The sequence below is a fragment of the Dermacentor albipictus genome, chromosome 2 (genome assembly GCF_038994185.2).
Source record: "Dermacentor albipictus isolate Rhodes 1998 colony chromosome 2, USDA_Dalb.pri_finalv2, whole genome shotgun sequence".
Taxonomy (NCBI): domain Eukaryota; kingdom Metazoa; phylum Arthropoda; class Arachnida; order Ixodida; family Ixodidae; genus Dermacentor; species Dermacentor albipictus.
In genome coordinates, this window is record NC_091822.1 from 58,313,385 (window position 1) to 58,325,052 (window position 11,668).

The following is an 11,668-nucleotide window of genomic DNA, read 5'->3' on the forward strand; positions in this document are numbered from 1 at the left end:
ATGTCAATTACGCAACCGATTGGCGCAATGTAGGGGGTATGAAACTTAACGCAGAAAGATGTGTGTTCTTTCTTATTACTAAGAAAAGACAGCCCTTTGCATACACCTGTAAGCTCGGTTCCCTACCACTAGAACAACTTGCTAAGAATAAATGTTTAGGAGGGACACTGATATACCTCTGCCGAATCACAACAGTGCTGGAACTGCCCATTGATTTTTGGATCTAAACGTTTAAGTATAGCGGGAAAGAGCAACGTGTTAGTTGGGAGGTGCCGTAGAATGTGTTCTCCTGGTTTGGATAGGCCTTTTGCATGAGGGGAATACACCCGGCGCTGCTCGCAGAAGTAAACTCGGATTGCACTGAACCGTAGTAGTGGGGTAGGACATTCACGCAGTTTGGGGGAACAAGAAGGTTTCGGGGTAATGATTGCGTTGGTCGGTGCATGTGCAGCTTCATTACCTAGGAGGTCCTTATAGCCTGGAGTCGCGATTATTCGTTTTGGTGTGATATCTCTGTCTCTGATGCAGTCTCAGCATTTTGTTGGCTAGCGGGGAGATTTCCCCTGCCAAGTAGCTTTCACAGGCCTTTCGAGACTGTGTGAGGATGCAGTCTCAAGAGGGGTCTGCAGCCGCCAAGGCGATAGCCACCTCCTGTGCTTGGTTTGTATTCACGGCTCTAAACAAGATTCCACGCAGCCCAGTTCCCTGATGTACAACCGCCGCCGTGTAATATCCCCTGGGCGATGGTCCGGCTACATCAACATAGTGATTCCCTAAACGGGAGCCAAGCTGTCTTTCTTGCGCATTGGCACGTGCCTGTCTTCTTCCTTCGTGTGTTTCGTTCATCATATTTCGAGGAAGTGGGGTCACCAAGAGTTTGGTGCGCAAAAGTTCTGGGATGCGCTGTTCGTGTTCAGGTGCGCAATCATGTTGAATATACAGGTGGTCCAGCAGGTGACACCAGGGGGTGGCCTGCATAAGCCGTGTGCATTGATTTGTTAGTTTGGCTTCCCTGAGCTACTGAATAGAGTTAAGAACCCCCAAGGTTGAGAGTTTGTGATTGGAAGTGTTGATGGGCCGGCCTAAGGCGCGTTTTGTTACTTTCGGGAGGATTGCATCAGCCCTGTTGTCCTAGTGTTTAGTCATTGTTAAATATGGAATTAAGTAAAGAATCGTGCTAGTTACAAAGGCGTGGGTGAGCCGATGCGCGTCCCTACCGCATAACTCCCAGCGTTTGTTTGAGACTCGGCAGATCATACGTCCTACCTGTTCCCCGGCTTTGCGTAACTTGTGCAACGTAGTTCCGTAGGATCTCAGAGACCACCTGGATCGAGTCTCCTGATTGAGACAAGTCCAGGGTGATCCTGTCTTTTAAGTTTACCCGGATAGGTAGGAGCTTGGATTTAGCTGGAGCGCACTGCAACCGCACTGCGTGGCATAGGCATCCACCGTGGAGGCGGCCTGCTGGAGAGGGTCTTCCATTTCACCTATATTGCCGTGATTTTTCCAAATTGTGATGTCATCGGCATATTGTGCATCACCCCCCCCCACCTTTGCCATGGTCCGGGAGAGCTTCATTATGGCGTTGTTAAGTAGTAGCGGGGATAGGACCGCCCCTACCGCAGTCCCCCGCGTGCCCATTTTAAATAGACAATGTTCCTCATCGGCTATGCGGAGAATCGTCCACATATCTCGGAGGAAGTCTGTGGTGTATGTACAGGTTTTCCTACCACAATAAGTGTCGCCTAAGTTGGTCAGTATGCTACCATGTTTAACATTAACGAAGGTCGATAGCCAGAATGGCCTTGTCATTGGGCGTCGAATAGATTGGTTGGTTGATGTCTCAATTTACTTGAAGCAGGATGTCTTGAGCAGACATAAGGGACCTAAAACCAAACATGGTATCCGCGAAGTCTCCCTTACTTTTGAGGTACGCAGAGTCGCGGTTTCTAACCATGGTTTCCATGAGTTTGCTTACAGACTAAGTGATTGATAAGTGTCTGAGTTGTCTGTGCTAATTTGCTTGCTGGATTTCGGGAAGAAGGTGACTAAAGATGTTTCTTAATCAATTGGAAACCGTTGACTTTCCCAGATAGCGTTAATTTATTCCAAAAGATGCCGATAGGTATCAGCTGACCGATTTATTAGAAGTGTTATCCTGGTGTTGTCACGTGGTAGTGACGTATGAAGAACACAGTAGCAATACTGTGAAAGACGAAATTAACATTTATTTGGCGAACCCGCGCCCACACGAACAGGCTACACTTAAAGAACGTCGACAATGGCGAACACATCCGGTGATCGTCAAGATCTGGTCAGCGGGGAAGCGCATCGGCTTTTATACATGTAATCTCGTTACTCTCCTTAATTGCTACTTTGAGACAAGTTACTTTGTGCGTCGAGCGTCGTTGTCGGGTTCCTGCCGTAAACCAGCTTAAACGGCGTGATCAGTGATGTTTCTGCCACCGCCGTGTTTTAAGCAAAGGTTACGTATGGCAGGACCGCGTCCCACGTCTTGTGCTCGACGTCGACATTCATTGCTAGCACGTCAGCGAGGGTCTTGCTCAGGCGCTCCGTGAGACCATTCGTCTGTGGGTGGTAGGCAGTTGTCCTCCTGTGGCTTGTATGGCAGTACTGCAGAATGGCTTGGGTGAGCTCTGCTGTAAACGCTGTTCCTCTGTCGGTGATGATGACTTTTGGGGCACCATGTCGCAGCAGAATGTTCTCGAAGAAAAAGTTCGCCACTTCGGCTGCACTGCCTTTTGGTAGACCTTTAGTTTCAGCGAAGCGGGTGAGATAGTCCGTGGCCACGACGATCCACTAATTTCAGGATGTTGACGTCGGAAACGGTCCCAACAAATCCATCCCGATCTGCAGAAATGGTCGGCAAGGAGGTTCGCTCGGCTGTAGTAATCCTGCTGGCCTTGTCGGTGGTGTCTTGCTTCGCTGACAGTCTCGGCATGTCTTGACGTAACGGGAACCGTCGGTGATTAGCCGCGGCCAGTAATACCTCTCCTGTATCCTCGATAGCGTCCGGGAGAATCCGAGGTGCCCAGTGGTTGGATCATCATGCAGGACGTGCAGTACTTCTGGACGTAGCGCTGAGGGAACAATAAGATGGTAGTTGGCGCAGACTGGTGAGAAGTTCTTCTTTACTAGTAGGCTGCTTTGAAGCCAGAATGAAGACAATCATGGCTTCAATGCGCTAGGGTCAGCGTCGGTGTGCCCATCCAAATACTCGACAAGGCCTTTTAGCTCCGGGTCTGTTCGTTGTTGTTCAGTGAAGTCTTCTGCACTTATTCCAAAGAAGGGGTTCTCATCCTCATCATCTTGCGGTGGCGGGTCAATGGGGGTGCGTTAAAGGCAATCGGCATCTCAGTGTTTTCGTCCGGACTTGTAGGTTACAGTTATGTCGTGTTCTTTTAGTTTGAGGCTCCACTGCACCAGTCGTCCTGAAGGATCCTTTAAGTTCGCTAGCTAATAGAACGCGTGATGGTCGCTGACGACTTTGAATGGCCTGGCATATAGGTATGTAGGTAAGGGCGAAATTTTGCTGTAACCCAAATTATGGCGAGGCATTCCTTTTCGGTCGTAGAATAATTGCTTTTCGCTTTTGGCAGCGACTGGCTAGCGTAAGCTATAGCCCGGTCAAGTCCGTCTTTCTTCTGGATTATGATGGCACCGAGGCGTAGGCTATTGGCGTCAATGTGGATTTCGGTATCGGCGCCTTCGTGGAAGTGCGCATGCATCGGCGGCGACTGCATGTGTCGTTTGAGTTCTTGAAATGCGTCGGCCGGCAGCGCTTCCCATTTGAACTCGACGTCCCACTTTGTTATAGGTGTCAGCGGCTCAGTGAACAAAACGCCTGTAGTAGGCACACATACCAAGGAATCTACGCACTGCCTTCTTGCCGATGGGTTGCGGACACGTAGCACTCACCCGTAAAAGATAAAGAGCTGACGTGTCAATATGATCCCGGCCCGGAGTGGTGCCTTTGTGCAATTTGGCCAGGGCCGCTTTCAGATCATCCATGGTAAATGCAGCATCAAGTTTATGGCATTCCCTGCCCGCGTTTTCGTATGCATACCTGTCCGGGTCTAGCGTGCGGCATAGGTATTTATCACAAAGTGAATCAGCTAGCTGATTCACTTTGTGATAAAAATGAATCCTCCCGAGCGGCTCATTTAATTTTTGCCACGTTGCACGGGACATACTTTTCACCAATGTTAGATCCGAGCCTGTATCTCGGTCTACCAAATTTGCAACTCTAGTTGGTTGCATCGTGTCTGTGAGGAGCGATAGACATAGAGTGGAGATGAGTTCTGCCACTTTGAGACCTTTCGAGATTTCGCGAGCGTAACCCCAGTGGTAGCTGGGCTCGTTAAAATCACCCACGATCACTAGTGGGTGCTTATCCGGTTCCAAATAGTTTTTTTTTATTTTGTAAAAGACGCTTCGCTTCGACTTGGGGAAACTGTAAACATTAAGAATGTATAGGCTGTGGTTTCGTATTCTATAAGGTAGGATGTTGACCATCACGTTTTGATGCCCCTCTGAGAGGTCCAGGTCTCTCTCACGAGCCGTACACTCCGTATGTACGAGAATACAGGTGGACGTATCCCCTGAAATTAATTGTATCCAGGCAGTTTCGCCTACAGTCCCGTTTCTTGTAACGCTATAGCCGCTGGCATTGTATTTAGGGTCTGCAGGTAGGGATACAGAGTGGCCCTCTTTTTCTCCTCTCTAAAGGCCATGCAATTTCATTGGTTAATCCCTAATTTCTCTTGTTTGGAAGTGCCTGACAACATCAATTTGTTGTTAAGGGGTTGGCATCATCACCACTGGGGCCTGCGTGGAGCCTGAGTAGGCATGGAAGTCTTGATTTGAAATGCAATGGGTGGCTCCGTAGAACTATCACATTCAGAGTTTCCTGGGTTACGATGAACAATGTTGCGTCGGCGTTGTTCCGACATCATAATGCTACCTTCCATGTCCTACAATTCGGGAACAATCCCTTTTTTGACGGTCTGAAGTATGCTGGCCCCTGAATGCGGGCTCGAGACTGCTTCAGGTACTGTGTCGCTGCCTGAACTGCAATGTTTACCAGTTGTGGAATAATGTGTTCCGCCATGAGTTTGCTTTGTTTCAATATAATTTAGTTCTGTTCTTGAAATTTTGTTTCCAGCCTGCTAAAACGTGTCTCAATATCTTTGAGGTGGCTACTACGGTTTGCTAGACGCTAGTATAACCTGATAGGTCCAACCCACACTCCTCCTCCTCGTCCGAGAGGGTCGAGGCCTGCATAGACCCCGGCTCCGTTCCTGATGGAGCCTCCGTCGCTTTCAGCGCTTGGTTTTCGCGCTGAGGAGTGGCAATCCGCTTTTGCATGATTTGTAGCATTTTGCTAATTTTGAAGGGGAGAGAGAGGTTGTAATGGGAGACTGAAAGGCGACGCCTGATCCAGTGCTCGTCATTTGCAGCGGCCTTACCAGCGGGAAGGAGTCCCCCGGCATGGAAGGAAGGTGGCTTCTATCTCGGCCCGGCCTGTACATTGCTCGGTTTGGGTTGTACAGTTCTGATCTGCTTGGGACTCTGTGGTTTCTTTACGCCAGTCTTCGGAGGTGTTTGCAATCCTCCTTGCTTGCGTTGTCCTGGTTCACCGTGTTTCAGCTGGGGTGGAGCGTGCTTCCACGCCTGTCTCAATTTACACACACCATGCGCAGAGCCTGTGAAGTGGTCTTCGCCGCAGATCAAGAACTTGGTTTGGCAGTTGTGCTCCGCTCGGTCGTCCGAGGTCGTGTCTAGGGTCGCACCGCAGTAAATGCACCGCCGCTTGCTCGGGTTGGGGCATGCATCTGCTCTGCGGCCCACCGCATGCCGCAACCATCTTCCTACTCGTACGTTTTCTGAACAGTAGTGAATCAATCTTGGAACGCGACGTCCCTTGAAAGTATAGGGAGTGTTTGATTCCTGCTTCACATCCACCGCAGGTCAGCCCGGTATTGCACGGCCAACATATAGCGAGCGCTCAACGCCTGCTTCATCTCCACCGCAAGTTGGCCTAGCATTGCACTGTCTTCGGGGTCGGCCCGGAGTGGGCATGGACGCACGACAGGAATGATGGCCTCATGCATCTTTTTGTTATTTCCACAGTTACTGGGTGCCCTGCACCTTGGCTGGGAATGTCATGCTGTCTCTCGTCACGGTGGAGTGCTCCACAACGGTTCGTTAACCACAGAAGATAGTCTTCAAGACATCTCATCTGGCTTGCCACCAGATGAGATGCTCCCTGTCGACCAGTGCCTCGCCGGCAACGGTACAGTCGGCGACCCTTGCGACGAAGCTGCGATGGCGGGTGCTTTCCCAGATTACATGTCTCCGTGCGCTGCCGCCCTCCTCTGGTAGGGTGGTTGCGTCACGGGTCACTTGTCACCTGATGTGCACTGCGCATCTTCAACGTCTTCGGCTGCGCCTATAGCGAGTCAGCTTAAAGCCGGCGCTCCGAACTTAATCTCAAGTGGGCATGGACGCCCGACACGAATGATGGCCTCACGCATATTTTTGTTCATTCCACAGGTCAGTTGCCTTTCCATATCAAGATAACAATCCAACTATCCATTTATAATCGTGCTTCGATGCCCAGGAGCAGTGCTTGGTCCTTTTTGTTCTTTGTTGTTGCTTTTGTGCGGTGACGTGGAGGGTAATGGCGGTTCTCCGAGGGAACAGCAATGAGATAAATTATCGGAAATTCTGAAAACATTACGCGATTTGAATCAAAGGTCTAGAAGAATGGAGGATAACCAAAAAGCAATGCTGGACACTATTACAGAGTAAAAACGGATCAGGAAAGGGTGGCGGAAGCGATATCTGAAATTAAACAAAGACTTGCGACGGTATAATTTCAGACCGGTAATGTTGAAAAATGGCAGCATGAACTCGGTGACGTGCGTGAAGCGGTTGGGAATATAGAAAAGGAGGCTGCATTCCTACGCTCCCGATTCCATGATGTGGAAGACCGCTCTCGTAGGAATAATCTACTTTTTTATGGTTTAACAGACATCGCCACCGAGTGCGCTTTTCAATTGGAGGAAAAGATACTGGAGATTCTAACTAACACTCTGAGTCTCTGAATAACTAGTGACAGCATATCGCACGCACATCGTATTGGTAGATTCACTCCAGCGAAGTCACGTTCATTGATAGTAAATTTTGCTGCCTATAAAAGGAAGGAAGAAATATTATCGAACCGTGTCATGCTAAAAGAAATGAGTATCTCTGTTAGTGAAGATTTCGATCCCGCTATACGTCACACCTGAAAAACTCTTATCGAATACGGAAAAAGTCAGAATGTACCATTTAAATTGAGATATAACAAGCTACTAATTGGTAGAAAATGCTACGGATACAACCCCACTGAACAAAATGTCTATGAATTGAAGCCGTTAAGTGGTATCCCAGATGATGCCACGGCGCCTGTTCTATCCTTAAGATCAGGCCGCAATGTTCTAACAGCACGCCCATAGGATAACGCGAGGGGTAGGGACCTCGATCCTAAATATCTAGACTACCGGTTCTTTTTACTAATATTCGTAGCGTCTTACCTAAAGAAGCTGATCTGTGTAGCCTAATAGATGATTGTGATGCAGACATGATTGCATTAACCAAAACGTGGTTGACGAGTAAAATAAAAACTCCGAGTTATTCTACTGTAATAAAAGGTATAAGTTTACCATGCTGATCGCGCTAACACACTAGGCGATGGTGTTTTAATTGCTGGTAATTAATGCTTTGACTGTTTCCCTGTAGCCCTATCACGTAACATTGAATGTGCATGGTGCTGCATTTCTGTAAATATCAAGAAAGTTGTGATCGGTGTTTCTTACCAACCTCCATCATCAGCCGCGACTTTTTGCGATAGCATGTACGATTGCTGCCAGGTAAGTGTTCGCGTCCCCGGAGCGCCAACATTACTTATGGGTGATTTTAAATTCCCAAACATTTCCTGGTCAGGCACGTGTCCTTTAGTAAATACAACTTCCGCAGAATCGAAGCATTTTGTCGAGATTTGGGCTGATTTCTACTTGGTTCAGGTTGTTACTTACCCTACACGTGTAACCAACACCGCATCATCTCTTTTAGATCTTGTTTTAACACCATCAACAGATATCATATCTAACGTTACGCATTCACCCGGCTTGAGCGATCACGACGTCTTGCATTTTTTCCACTAGCCTGGCAATTCTACCGTCCCAAAACAGTATTAAACCATTCGTGATTATAAAAACGGCCACTTCACCACTATCAACTACGAACTTGCTCTTTTCCTTGAAAATTACCTGCCTAAAGTTGCTGAGCGCTCGCTGGATACTCACTGGAATATATTCAATGAAACAATTCACGATCTCGTGAACAAGTTTATTCCGAAGAGGCGCGTTTTTTCGAATAACAATGCTCCATGGTATACTAAATCTTTGAAATGCCTATCTAACAGAAAAAAACGTCTTTTTCGCACAGCTAAACGAATGGAAAGCCAGGCTAAACGGTCTGCTTACAAAGAAGCTACCTCTGCCTACACATCTGCGATAAAGAATAAAAAAAAAGATTTTTTCAATAACACCCTTCCGAACATGCTCATAAATAATCCAAGAAGCAAGTAAAACCTAGTGCATCAAAAATCATATCACTTAGCACGTCTTCCGGCAAGCCTATACCTCGGCAGCACTGTGCTACGATTTTAAATAATGTGTTTATAAAAGCTTTCACTCCTTCAGCACATAATAACGACCTTCCAAGGTTATCATGCTGTAATTTATTTCTTATGGATATCGTAATTTTTAACTCTACTGGCATTAAAAAATTATAAGACACTCTTAAAGTTACGTCTTCTCATGCAATAGACGCAATCACGACGAAACTTCTAAAAAATACTTGTGAGTATTCCTCTGTCACCTTAGAGAGCATTTTTTCACAGTTTTACCTGTCTTCATCCTTGCCTCATGACTGGAAAACAGCGAAGGTTATTCCTATCCGAAAATCTGGCGAAACTGAATATTTTTTAAACTACTGGCCCATATCGATTATCTCAGTACCCTGCAAAATTATGGAGCACATCATATTTTCTAACCTTGTCAACTTTCTTCAAGAAAATAATTTTTCTCTAATAGTCAACATGGCTTTCGCAAATACTTTTCTTGTGAGACTCAGCTAGTAACTTTCACTAATGACTTACATGTATAGCTTGATAGCGGTTTTATGACTGATTGCATATTTTTGGATTTTTCTAATGCTTTTGACAAGGTCAAACATGTACTGCTACTACACAAACTAAGCGCACTCAACATTGTGCCTGGAGTACTCAGCTGGATCCAATCGTTCCTTTCGTCACGTTCCCAATTTGTTGTAGCTAACGACTCCACATCTAACCCGGCTCCAGTTGAATCCGGTGTTCCACAAGGGTCTGTTCTTGGTCCTCTTTTATATTTAATATATATATTTATGATTTACCTGATAACATTTCCTCACAAATTTGTTTATTCGCTGACGACTGTGCTATATATCTAAAAATAAGTAATGCATCCGATATAGCTACCCTTCAATCCGATTTAAATATAATGTCTAATTGGTGCCTCACTTGGTGCATGGAACTCAACATTAATAAATGCAAATCTATGCGGATTTCTCGTTCTAACACAACTCGCCCTCATCATCATCAGCCTGGTTACGCCCACTGCAGGGCAAAGGCCTCTCCCATGCTTCTCCAACAACCCCGGTCATGTACTAATTGTGGCCACGCCATGCCTGCGAACTTCTTAATCTCATCCGCTCACCTAACTTTCTGCCTCCCTCTGGAATCCCTTCCCTTGGAATCCATTCCGTAACCCTTAATGACCATCGGTTATCTTCCCTCCTCATTACATGTCCTGCCCATGCCCATTTCTTTTTCTTGATTTCAACTAAGATGTCATTAACTCGCGTTTGTTCTCTCACCCAATCTGCTCTTTTCTTATCCCTTAACGTTACACCTATCATTCTTCTTTCCATAGCTCGTTGCGTCGTCCTCAATTTGAGTAGAACCCTTTTCGTAAGCCTCCAGGTTTCTGCCCCGTAGGTGAGTACTGGTAAGACACAGCTATTACATACTTTTCTCTTGATGGGTAATGGCAACCTGCTGTTCATGATGTGAGAATGCCTGCCAAACGCACCCCAGCCCATTCTTATTCTTCTTATTATTTCCGTCTCATGATCCGGTTCCGCCGTCACTGCCTGCCCTAAGTAGATGTATTCCCTTACGACTTCCAGTGCCTCACTACCTATCGTAAACTGCTGTTCTCTTCCGAGACTGTTAAACATTAGTTTTCTGCAGATTAATTTTCAGACCCACCCTTCTGCTTTGCCTCTCCAGGTCAGTGAGCATGCATTGCAATTGGTCTCCTGAGTTACTAAGCAAGGCAATATCATCAGCGAATCGCACGTTGCTAAGGTGTTCTCCATCAACTTTTATCCCCAATTCTTCCTACTCCAGGTCTCTGAATACCTCCTGTAAACACGCTGTGAATAGCATGGGAGAGATCGTATCTCCCTGTCTGACGCCTTTCTGTATTGGGATTCTGTTGCTTTCTTTGTGGAGCACTACGGTGGCTGAGGAGCCGCTATAGATATCTTCCAGTATTTGTACATAAGGCTCATCTACACCCTGATTCCGTAATGCCTCCATGACTGCTGAGGTTCTGCTCGTAATCTCTGCTCGTAATCAATGAAAGCTATTTATAAGGGTTGGTTATATTCCGCACATTTCTCTATCACCTGATTGATAATGTGAATATGATCTATTGTTGAGTAGCGTTTAGGGAATCCTGCCTGGTCCTTTGCTTGACAGAAGTCTAAGGTGTTCCTGATTCTATTAGCGATTACCTTAGTAAATAGTTTGTAGGCAACTGACAGTAAGCTGATCGGTCTATAATTTTTCAAGCCTTTGACGTCCCCTTTCTTATGGATTAGCATTATGTTAGCGTTCTTCCAAGATTCCGGTACGCTTGAGGTCATCAGGCATTGCGTATACAGGGTGGCCAGTTCCTCTAGAACAATCTGTCCACCATCCTTCAACAAATCTGCTGTTACCTGATCCTCCCCAGCTGCCTTCCCCCTTTGCATATCTCCCATGGCTTTCTTTACTTCTTCCGGTGTTACCTGTGGGATTTCGAATACCTCTAGACTATTCTCTCTTCCATTATCGTCGTGGGTGCCACTGGTACTGTATAAATCTCTATAGAACTCCTCAGCCACTTGAACTATCTCATCCATATTAGTGATGATATTGCCGGCTTTGTCTCTTAACGCATACATCTGATCCTTGCCAATTCCTAGTTTTTTCTTCACTGCTTTTAGGCTTCCTCCGTTCCTGAGAGCACGTTCAATTCTATCCATATTATACTTCCTTATGTCAGCTGTCTTACGCTTGTTGATTAACTTCGAAAGTTCTGCCAGTTCTGTTCTAGCTGTAGGGTTAGATGCTTTCATACATTGGCTCTTCTTGATCAGATCTTTCTTCTCCTGCGATAGTTTGCTGGTATCCTGCCTAACGGAGTTACCACCGACTTCCAATGCACACTCCTTAATGATGCCCACAAGATTGTCGTTCATTGCTCCAACACTAAGGTCCTCTTCCTGA